Consider the following 11,785-nt stretch of genomic DNA (forward strand, 5'->3'; position numbering starts at 1 on the left):
ACCACATGGTGGTTCACAACCATCTGTAATGGGATCTGACACACTCTTCTGGTATGTGTTTGAAGACAGTGTGCTCCTTTAAATAACAACAAATAAATAATATTTTTTTAAAAATCAGAAATACCAAGTCATGTAAATATGGTCCAGATTCGGCCTGAGCTGGCAGGGCAAGACTATGTGAGAGTGGAGTCTTTCTCTTTCTATTAGGGAGGGTTATCAACTCCACTACCATTTACAAAGAGCTAGGTTATCCCAGAGCAATGTGGTGGTGGTGGTGGTGGTGGTGGTGGTATGTGTGTGTGAGTTGGAGGTGTTGAGGGAGAATTTAGACAGCTTAAACAAATAAATAACTGGAAAATTTATTCATTTATTTATCTTATTGAGTGTACATTGGAAGAGGAAAAATGGGTCAAAGGGAGGGATGGAGGGCCATCTTTTCATGTTGGGATGATCTGTGCCTTGGGAAGGAAGTCTGTCCAAATGGGCTGGTATGTAGTCTTGGTCCTTTATTGAAAAGATTTTGGTTCTGGCTTCCATTTGATTCCCAAAGGACAGACAGTCTGGGAACCCTGCAAAGATAGAAAGGGAAAATATGTCAAGTCAAGCAACACCAAAAATATGTCTGCTAAGTTGTTTGCCCTGTTAAATTGAGCAGAGCAAAGCAGAGCAGAGCAGAGCAGAGCAGAGCAGAGCAGAGCAGAGCAGAGCAGAGCAGAGCAGAGCAGATATTCCACAAAGGCTGAGAGCCTGCCAGCTTGGTCTACAGAGTGAAAACAAGTAGAAATAAATAGATAGATAGATAGATAGATAGATAGATAGATAGATAGATAGATAGATAGAATGCTTTGTTAGAACATTTCCAAGTTTTAAGGAACAAGGCTTGACATTCAAACCCTCTGGTTCACTAGCATCTTTCTTGCATCCCTCAGACTTCCCTCCTCCTCCTCCTTCTACTCCACGATTGCCCCCCACTCTTCACTGTGTGTGTGTATGTGTGTGTTTCACAGCACAACCATCCATACAGGATTAGAGACAAACAAGACAGCTAGGGCTACAGAATAAAGATACCAAACAGAGAGATAAACAGACAGATGGGGGCCCAAAGTGGAACCCCCCAAAATGGAAGGCTGGATCTGAAAGGAAGGAAGGAAGGAAACAAAGAGAAATAGAAACGAAGCAATATAAACCTAGCCAAATATTTTATTTCTTTTCTTCATTTATCAAGAGAAGAAGATATATTTACTGATCAACCTTTTATTAGAATAAGAAAAGCAATAATTACAAATAATCTCTCCATCTCACTGTAATGTCCATCAATTCTGTTGAGGGGAAGGGAAACAGACATGTGATCAAGAGCAGCCCCGCAAACGTCAAAATCAGAAACCTCCCAAACCACCAGCCAGCTAATCGGTCTTATTTAAAATGAAAAAGAGAAGGGCCCAACTGGTAGATCTCATTACACCATTTGATTAAAACAAACAAACAAACAAAAAAAAAAAACTCCAAAAAGTCTGCTGGTGGAATTCCTTCATTCTACAGTTGTTGACAATGGGCCACCATTTAGCAGTTACTGTGTTTTAATAAACAGGACAGAAAAGTAGAAGAGCCTGGGCTACGCAGATGCAGATTTGGTACAGCCTGTACTATGCAGAGAGAAAGCTGGGCCAGTCTGGACTATGTAGAAGAAACAGGACAGCCTGGGGTATAGGGGGTAGGGAGGAAAAGGATAACCCAGGCTATGTGGGGAAGAAAAATGACTGCCTATGCTACAAGTGCAATGACCTGGGATAGCTTGGAATAAGAGGTGTGAGAATTAGGAGCACCTGGGCTATGTAGAGAGAAAGCCTGGGCTAACTGGAAGGGGGGACAGCCTGAGCTATACAGAATGAGAAGTGGGACAGCCTGGGATATGTGGAGGGACATAGGCGACAGCCTGAGCTACAAGCACAAAGACTCAGTACAGCCTAGATTATGGGGAGAGAAAAGTGAAATGGAACAGCCTGAGCTATATGGAGAGAGCTGCAGGACAGCCTGGGCTACGTGGGAGTGATGTGGGATAGATTGTTCTACATAGAGGAAAAAGAAGTGAGACAGCATGGACTACAGAGAGGAAAATGTGGAACTGCCTGGATTACGTTAAGAAAAAGCAGGATAGTATGGACAAAGTGGAGATGTGGGGTAGCCCAGGGTACTCAGGGGAAAATATGGCACAGCCTGAACTATGTGGAGAGAAACTCAAGATAGCCTGTGCTAAGAGGAGGGAGAAGTTGGACAGCCTTGCCTCATGGTGGAAGAAGTGGTCAAGCCTGCGCTACAAGGAAGGATACCTGGGACAGCCTGTGCTAAGTGGAGAGAAATGTAGGACAGCCTGTGATATGTGGAGTGAGACTGAGACACCCTGGGCTACCTGAGGGAGAAGAGGGACAGTGTGGGATAAGAAGAGAAAGACATAGGTCAGCCTGAGCTTCCAGTTCTTCTCTATGTAGCCCAGGCTGCTTGACTTTTCTCTTCTGATAGCCCAGGCTGGACCCCCTCTGCAACCACTTTTTAGACCAGGATATCCCGGGTAGCCCTCCATGTAGCCCAGGTTCTCCCATGTCTCCCATTGCTTAGCCCAGTCTTTCCCAAGGCGTTTCTCTCAGTGGAACCCATGCTGTACCACCACTCCCTCCCTCCACGTAGTCCAGGCTAGACCACAAAGAGCCTCCATGTAGCTCTGGGATAGCTTTGGCAATGTGGACAGTGATTTATTTGGAATAGCTTAGGCTATGTGGAGCACAATGTGGGACAGCCTGAACTACATGGAGAGAGACACAGGATAGCCTGGGATACTCAAAGAGAAAGAGATGTGGGTCATCCTGGTCTACTTGGAGGGAGAGTTGGGATAGCCTTGGCTTCACAATCTGTGAATGTGGTACAGCCTGAGCTATGTGCAGGAAGAAGTGAGACAGCCAGGGCTATACAGAGAAAACATTGTGGTGTTTTTGGCAATGCTGAGATGAAACCCTGTATGAATAAAATGAAAAATAAATAAAATTAAGTAAAGAAAAGAAATAAAGAAAGAAAATAGAAAAAAGAAAACAATAGAAAAGAGAAAAGAAAGAAAAACAGGCTGACTTAGGAGGTAGTGTTGGTTGAATTGAGATGTCATTTCTCTGTACAGGCAGGCAGGCAGGCAAACTTGTTTGATTGGTTGGTTTGTTAGTCAATTTTGTTTTGTTTTGTTTTGTTTTTCAGGAAGTGTGGCCTACCTAGTGTCTACACAAGCCTAGGTACAAGAAATAAATAAGTAAGGATCTCTGAAACACAAATCTGGAGTGGTCCCTAGTTTGACCATGGAGACACACACACACACACACACACACACACACACACACACACACACAAGCTCGGGTGGTATGGTGGTGGGGGTCAGCACCGATGTTGGGGAAAATTCTTTCTTCTTGTTGATTCTTCTTGAGGCAACAGAAGGGGAAGAGGGGGAGGAGGCAGGGGGAAGACTTGTCTTACGAGATTATTTAGGGTTGCTGTATAATAAAAGTTTACTTATCTAAGTTACTGTGTTACTGTAGCTGACCTGCCTTCTGTGGTTCTCTGAGGCCAGAAACCAGTTTCTGGCACTTAGCACCTCTTCCTAAAAACAGCAAAGGACTAAGTAAATAGACTTTGTACTATCTCAGCAGGAACTGCTGGGCTCTAATTTATGCCTGCTTGTCTGAGGTCGCAGGAAGAAAAGACACTTAGAGAAGTTATTATAGAGCTTATTACTGGGTGTGAAAAGTTTCCTATGAAAGCTATCTAAGGGGAAAGCAGAAAGGTCCTAAGTGGGGAAAGGAAAAAATTCTAATAGTGGAAAAATTCTTCTAAGGGAAAAAAATTCTCCTAGGTGGGTCGGTGGGGGGCGGGGGGGAGGAAGGAGTGACGAGTTTTTCTTTGTCTTTGTTTCAGTACTTATACATGATCACATGTTACAAAGTTCATCACAAGTTCACACCAAAAACCAAATCAGAAATTGAAATAGAAGTTTACAACAGAGAATGTTTACATGCATATCCATTAGGAGTAATTATCTGTCTAAACATCCATCTCCTGTCTCAGCTCCACAGGTTCACTGAAGGTTTAAAACTATAACTACGAAATTAGTGAAGTTTTGTATAGATAAACCCAGGCAGTATTTTATCTTCTGTCCTAGCACCTATAATAAATTGTTAGTTCCCTTATTTTGAACTTTAATTAACTGTTTTACAACCTCTGGGAATGTGCTCTGAGTAGGAGAAAGTCTGGTTACTGTCTGAGAACACTTGGGACACTTAGGAGACTGGCAGAGATTCTCATTGCAGTTTTGACTATCAGAAAGGGACTAGTAGCAGTCCCACTATAAAAGAGCTTAATAATCACTGATAAGTTTTAGGAATTCTTATAAGATCATCATTGAGACTAAAGAAGTCATCTATTTGACTATATAGCATCAATATATAGCATCAAGACAGTGCATCTTCATGGATCTGCAGAGATCTGCTCCAAAGGGGTGTGCTATTGCTTAGTGATTGTTACATATGTTTAATAATAATAATAATAATAATAATAATAATAATAGGAAAACATATTAGTAGCAGGAATTTTTCCTAAAATGAATCCCTTACAGTCTTGATGAATAAGGGCACACCTGTCACAGATTATATATTAATCCAAGGCAGGCCATTTCAGGATGATCATCTGTTAGTTATTAGCTTGTCCCATTATGACTCCTGACAGTGTGGGGAATGGGGACATCAAACAATTTCCACAGAAATTGACTTGGAGAGTCTTGGACCAGAATAATAGAAGTGGCTGTTAAATCGACAATCCTAACATACTTTGTTGCTGTTGGTGGTGGTGGTTGCTTGTTTATTTGTAAGTATATCCCGGAAACATGCTTTTTTTTTATCTGCATACCTTAGAGATGATCAAGTATCTTTAAGTAAGATGGAAAAACTAGCTCACACAGGTATTGCTTTCCCCATTGTTGTTTTTGTTCCATGTACACTAGGAGGTTCCTCAGACACAACTCTGTAACAGGAAAATGGACAACAGAAGCTTAGTGAACACCCTAGTTCTGTTCCTGCCAGTCCTGTTTCTCTCTTACATAGGTTCAAGTCCCACTACCCACAGGGCAAGCCTGACAGTCATCCATAACCCTAATTTCAACAGGTCTGACCCCTTCATCTGGCTTTTGAATGCATCAGACATGCACAGGGTTCACAGACAGAAAGGCAGATAGGCAGGCAGGCAGGCAACAATCCTACCCTCACCCCACCTCCTTCCCAACACACATACAGAGTGAGAGAGAGAGACACACACACAGAGAGAGAGAGAGAGAGAGAGAGAGAGAGAGAGAGAGAGAGAGAGAGAGAGAGAGAGAATAATAAAATCAGGTCAATCAGGTCATTTTATTATCCATTTTTTAATTAAAATGCATAATAAAAGATAAATATAATCGGTCATCCTGGAACTCTGTATGCCAGGCAGACTTACTTAGTTAGACAGTGAAAATACATTAAAAAGGATATCAACATAAATATCATTCATTGTCCTGGAACTCCATGAATCTTTCTAGGTACACCTGGTTTCAGATACCTGTGGTTCCAGACTAAGCCAGTTTATGCAGCGACTTCCCAGACAACCAGAAATACATAAAAAGAAATTTCACCACCATCTCAGTCTATGTAACCGACCTTTAACAACAGTCCACAAACACGTGATAGTAAAATAATTTCCTAGAGCAAGTTTATGGTTCTACTTTCCTGTCCTAAGGAAGACACTCAATCAGAGCTGAAATTCAATCAGTCAAAAAGTCCTTAATAAAACCCAACTGGCCTTCCTTATCCAAGTTCTACAGACAACAGGACTAAACAAATCAGTCTCTCTATATTAAAAACCAAAATATTTTGTCATTGTTTCATTTCTGGAAAGAGCTCCTCTTTGTTTAGCCTTGGTTTATCTGTAACTTGGTCTGTAGACTAGGCTAGCCTCAGATGAACAGTGATCCACCTCTCTCTGCCACCACCACTGCCTAGCAAAAGCTAGAATCATTAATTTAAAAAAGAAGATGTGAATCTTAGCCAGTCATAGTGGCGTACAGCTTTAATCACAGCATTTGAAAGGCAGAGGCAGGCTCTTACAGGTTCGAGGCCAACCTAGTTTACAAAGTGTGTCCAAGACAGCCAGGAAGTCTGCCCTGCCTGCCTCTGCCGCCCCCACAGTTGGAGACAGACAAAGACAGACAGAGTCTTACAGCCAATATTTTCTTAAATTGAGAAAAACTTGGAGCAATTCATCAGGAGACAAAAGGACTGGTGTCCACTGAACTTTTGCTTTCTTCCAAGCATCATTTAAGGGTAAAATTGTTAATTATTTTTTAAAACACTGGATTCTAATAAGGGGACACATGGACATTGGAAACAATTTCTCCCCTCAGAGGACCAAAGGAAGTTCAAAACGATTTCAACAGCCTTCTATGCAGGTCTCAGTAGTCTGACTATGGAAAGATTGGAGAAAACTATAACAGTGGATCCTACAGAAACAAGGTGAGTCAGGGACCAGGATTGTTTACTACACTGTTGGTATTTTACTGAAGACATAAACACAGATGTTAGGGAGTCTGACCGTGTACTTGCTTGCTAAATGTAACGAAGTGGCCACGGATCAAGAGCACAAGAAACTCACAATCCTAATCCATACCAAATCAATTTCCTTTGGTGAGAATAACCAAAACAGAAACCAAAACAAAACTCTAGAACTTGTTAATCAGAGACAATCTCTTAGTTTTAGTCCAACAAGCAGCTGAATACCATGTATAGCTCTAATTTTTGCAGATGTGCTGCCTTTCTCTGATTTCTGAATGTACCATGCACAGGCAGGGTTTGATATAGGTAGGTATGCGAACAACAACAACAACAACAACAAACCCCCCAAAAGCCTGTCTTACCTTATACATTGTCCCGGAATATATCGTTGGTGAAATTATTCCATGGCCACTATGTGCTCCCTGCCTGGCATAGGCACAGATAGAACCAGATGCTACTGAACAGCTTCCAAATGAGTAACTCCCGACATGCTTGAAGTATCTGTTGATAGCATTGAACAAAAAAGGAGAGCAGCTCTCACTGTGATTGTTTATTCCCTCCCAAGACCAGAGTTTTGCAGCCAGCACTCAGAAGGCAGAGGCAGGCTTGTGTCTGAATTCAAGGTCAGCCTGGTCTACAATGTCAGCTCAAGGGCAACTACTTAAAAATCAACAAAGCAAACAAACAAGGGAAAACAAACAAAAGGTCCCAATTCAAGGAATGAAATCTAAAGCAGGTGTTTGGCCACCACTTCTGCAATTTCGCCTTCATGCATTTTTTTTTTTACTTTTTTTTAAAATTAATTAATTTATTTTTTTCGCCTTTATGCATTTTTAATGAGTAAATGTGGTTGTGAGCAGGATGCGAGTTTGTCAAATATCAGTAAAAATTAAAAAAAAAAAAAAAAAAAAAAAAAACAGAATGAATCCCAGCTGTGTGCTTACCAATGACACAGCTCCACTTCGTCCACTTGCCTCCCTCTGGCCTTTTAGAGAAATCTACAGAAATGGTTTGGATGTACAGCCATAGTTATTTCTGGAGTCAGACAGGGTTACAGGGATGTTCCTTGGGGTAGTTAGTTTGCTTGGTTGGTTGGTTGGTTTCATTCCTTAGAAATAGATGTTTGTTGTGGCCTGAGTTGCCCCACACTTCGGGGCCAGAAATGTTGAGAACTGCACTACCCCACGTTTGGGGGCCAAAATGTCTCCGACCGTTCTGTCAGTGTTGGAACCCACACTGCCAAAAGCCTTGGGGGCTAAATTGTTAGAGCCTGCACTGCCCCAAGCTGCTCCAGTCCACAGGTTGGGGTTCAGCAAGAGTGAGAGTGAGGATGGACTTGAGGAATGGAGACCAGACAGAGTGTGATTCAATCCCATTTATTCTTCAGTCTCTCTTCTTCTCTCCAAGTCCCAAGTCTTGAGTTCCTAGTCCCTAGTCCCTAGTTCCTAGTTCCTCCAAGTTCCAAGTTCCTTCTCCAAGTGCCTAACACCCAATAATGATCTTTTCTTCTGAGTTCCCTAGTCCAAGTGTCTTCTTCCTCAATGCCTAATTCCTACTCCAAGTTGTACTCTCTAACCTAATTCCCAGTTCCTGAAGAATGAAAAATTATAAAAATCATTTTTATAGGATATATACATATATAGACGCCTTTTAAGTTCTTTTAGGGACATGGAAATTTTTCTCTGAAACAAGCCAGGCCAGTCAAGCCAGGCCAGTTCCAGGAACTGGCTGTAAGGAGTGAAAGTCATTCAGGTGGTAAAAACACAATGACAGAGCTGTGGCTTTACAGCTGGAGCTAGTGAGAATAAATAGTTGATAAATGACAAGGTAGGGCAGTGACTTGGTGAAACCACATTTTTGAGAAAATGATTGTACTGGGTAATTTCCATGGCCATTAACCTTTTAGGGTGGGTTTCTTTGGAATGTATCACTATTCTCATGTTATATATCCTTAGCAACCTCTCACCCCCTCCCCACTCCCCTGGTTTGTGGTTTTGCTCTTTAAAAGACCCCGTACCCATCACTCAGGGCAAAACCTTGCTTGCTCTTGCGAGAGAGCTTGTGGTTTGACCGCCGGCTTATTTCCCTAATAAACCTCTGCTGTTTGCATCCAGGTACGGTGTCTTGGGAGAGTTCTTGGGTGGCCGCGATTTCCCGAGGCTTGAGTAAGGGTCTCCCTAATTTGGGGGTCTTCATTCCAACTTGTACTTCCGAGTGCCTAATAATCTGCCTTTTATATGTCTCACTTCTAAGCCACGCCTCTAAGTTACGCCTTTAAGTCATGCCCTTGGGCCTTGTCTCTAAATCTGATCTCTAAGTCACACGCTTAAATCACACCCCTTTAATCTCACACACCCAAAGAAAGATCCTGGGTATCTAAAGCAAGATGTTATCAGAGTGTGCTCAGCTGTTGTAGGCTGATGTAATCAAGTCTGTTTTCAGGGTATATGGCTCAAGATGGCTGCAAGGATGATAGCTGCTTTCTGTCGGCTTCCCACAGATGATGTAACCATGGAAGAATTTTTGTAATGTCAGAGAGACTACAGAAAGATCAAAGTATAGAGGAAGAGGCTGGAGAGATATCAAAGCAGTTCAAATCACTTGATGCTCTTCCAGAGGATCTGGATTTGACTCCCAGTACACCCGCCGTGATAGACAAAGCTGTCTTCTGGACTCTGTCCACACCGAACAACCTCAAGACCCACCCACCCAAACAACAGGCAAAACACTCAGAGACCTAGAAAACTGGAGCAACAAAAAACGTCAGAATCACACAGCCAATCCAAATTACCTGTAACCAGATACTACAGATAGGTCCTCATTTACATAGAAAGAATTGACTCGTGGGAAATGATAAGCAAAGTTGCTCACCACAACTATAAAATGACTCTTCACAGCTGGGCATACTGACGGGAACCTGCCTCCCATGCTTATGGTAGAAAGCACAGGTATTTTTCTGTAGTCTTTCCACAGCAAGTCCATGACATAACTGTCTGGCAGATTATACTGAGATCTGTTATTGCTTTTTCTTTTTGAAAGATTTTTAAGGAGGAACATGGCACACATGAGACGTTCCTACAGTCATGACAGAGACCACTCTGATCTTGAGCATTCTAGAAGACAATACTCTTATGGTGACACCTTGGAATCACAAAATGGGGACCAAGAGAAACACAGAGAAAGAGACCGAGACAGAGACGCAGATCGTCGGAAACGGTCCCGGAAATCTCTGTCTCCTGAAAGAAGGAACCCAGACCGAGGAGTAACCCCGAGTTCTACTCAGGAAGAACCTGCCTCGAAGAAGAAGAGAGATGAGCTGGATCTGCTCCTCACCCGCACTGGGGGAGCATATATTCCTCCCACAAAGCTCAGGAGGATGCAGGAGCAGATTACAGATAAAAACAGCTTAGCGTACCAGAGGATGAGCTGGGAGGCTCTGAAGAAGTCAATCAATGGTCTCATCAACAAGGTTAACATCTCCAACATCAGTATTATTATCCAAGAGCTCCTTCAAGAGAACATCGTCAGAGGGAGAGGACTGCTGTCCAGATCTGTTCTGCAAGCACAGAGTGCTTCTCCAATCTTCACTCAGGTTTATGCGGCTTTGGTGGCAATCATTAACTCAAAATTCCCACAGATTGGCGAGTTAGTCCTCAAGAGACTAATTCTGAATTTTCGGAAAGGATATCGAAGGAATGATAAGCAACTTTGCCTGACTGCTTCCAAACTTGTGGCCCATCTTATAAACCAAAATGTGGCACATGAGGTTCTGTGCCTGGAGATGCTCACTTTGCTCCTAGAGAGACCAACGGATGACAGTGTTGAAGTAGCTATCAGCTTCCTCAAGGAGTGTGGTCTCAAATTAACCCAAGTGTCTCCAAGGGGAATCAATGCCGTCTTTGACCGCCTCAGAAACATTCTACACGAGTCTGAGATTGACAAAAGAGTCCAGTACATGATTGAAGTGATGTTTGCTGTGCGGAAGGATGGATTCAAGGACCACCCCGTCATTCTGGAAGGACTTGATTTAGTGGAAGAGGACGATCAGTTTACACATATGCTCCCCCTGGAGGATGACTACAATCCAGAAGATGTCCTTAACGTTTTCAAGATGGATCCTCACTTTATGGAGAATGAAGAGAAGTACAAGGCTATTAAAAAAGAAATCCTGGATGAAGGAGACAGTGATTCAAGCACAGACCAAGAAACCGGAAGTAGTGAGGAGGAGGAAGGAGAGGAAGAAGGAGAAGAAGGAAGACAAAAAGTAACTGTTCATGACCAAACAGAAATCAACCTAGTCTCATTCCGCCGCACAATCTATCTTGCCATTCAGTCAAGTTTAGACTTTGAAGAATGTGCACACAAGTTGCTGAAGATGGAGTCTGCTGAGAGCCAAAGGAAGGAACTCTGCAACATGATACTTGACTGCTGTGCCCAACAAAGGACCTATGCAAAATTCTTTGGCTTGTTGGCTGGGCGGTTTTGTATGCTGAAAAAAGAATACATGGAATCATTTGAAAGTATATTCAAGGAACAGTACGACACCATCCATCGCTTAGAGACAAACAAATTGAGAAATGTTGCTAAGATGTTTGCTCACCTTTTGTACACAGATTCGCTTCCATGGAGTGTTCTCGGATGTATAAAGCTGAGTGAAGAGACCACGACATCGTCTAGTAGGATCTTTGTCAAGATCTTCTTCCAGGAACTGTGTGACTACATGGGTCTGCCTAAACTGAATGCAAGGTTAAAGGATGAAACTTTTCAGCCATTCTTTGAAGGACTGTTACCCCGAGATAACCCACGCAACACCCGGTTCGCCATTAACTTCTTCACATCCATAGGCCTCGGGGGTTTGATGCATGAACTTCGAGAACATCTGAAAAATACGCCCAAGGTCATTCATTTGTAGGCCGGAAACCAGAGCTGAGCAAAAGAAGCCAGCCCTGACATTCCTGTCTTAGCCTGTTGGTTTAAGGGCATTAGAGGCACAACATGAGCAGGGGGACGTCTGAGCCTCCAGTTCAGTGGAATGTTTGTTGTGGCTCCTGGTAGGAGCATTCCCTGCTCTGGAATAGAAACTTGCAGGCCAGCAGAACCTAAGGTTGTGTGTGGGCACAGGAAGCAAAACTTTCCCTAGAGGGTCATCAGGAGTGATGTGGAACTATTTTCACGTATGA

The 11,785-nt window shown here is 42.8% G+C and overlaps 1 long non-coding RNA gene and 1 pseudogene across 1 annotated transcript; one reads left to right on the top strand and one right to left on the bottom strand.

Annotated features, from left to right (window-relative positions):
• Positions 1-397: 397 nt before the first annotated feature.
• LOC143442495 (uncharacterized) lies at positions 398-7,151 on the bottom strand. The gene is made up of 3 exons (XR_013110731.1): positions 6,968-7,151; positions 4,936-5,049; positions 398-569 (listed from the first exon to the last, which is right to left on the bottom strand). It is a non-coding gene; the product is annotated as an uncharacterized LOC143442495 (long non-coding RNA).
• A 2,537-nt stretch (positions 7,152-9,688) lies between these two features.
• LOC117711852 (pre-mRNA-splicing factor CWC22 homolog pseudogene) lies at positions 9,689-11,569 on the top strand (annotated as a pseudogene).
• The last annotated feature ends 216 nt before the right edge of the window (positions 11,570-11,785 follow it).

Source organism: Arvicanthis niloticus, chromosome 6 (assembly GCF_011762505.2).
Source record: "Arvicanthis niloticus isolate mArvNil1 chromosome 6, mArvNil1.pat.X, whole genome shotgun sequence".
Lineage (NCBI taxonomy): Eukaryota > Metazoa > Chordata > Mammalia > Rodentia > Muridae > Arvicanthis > Arvicanthis niloticus.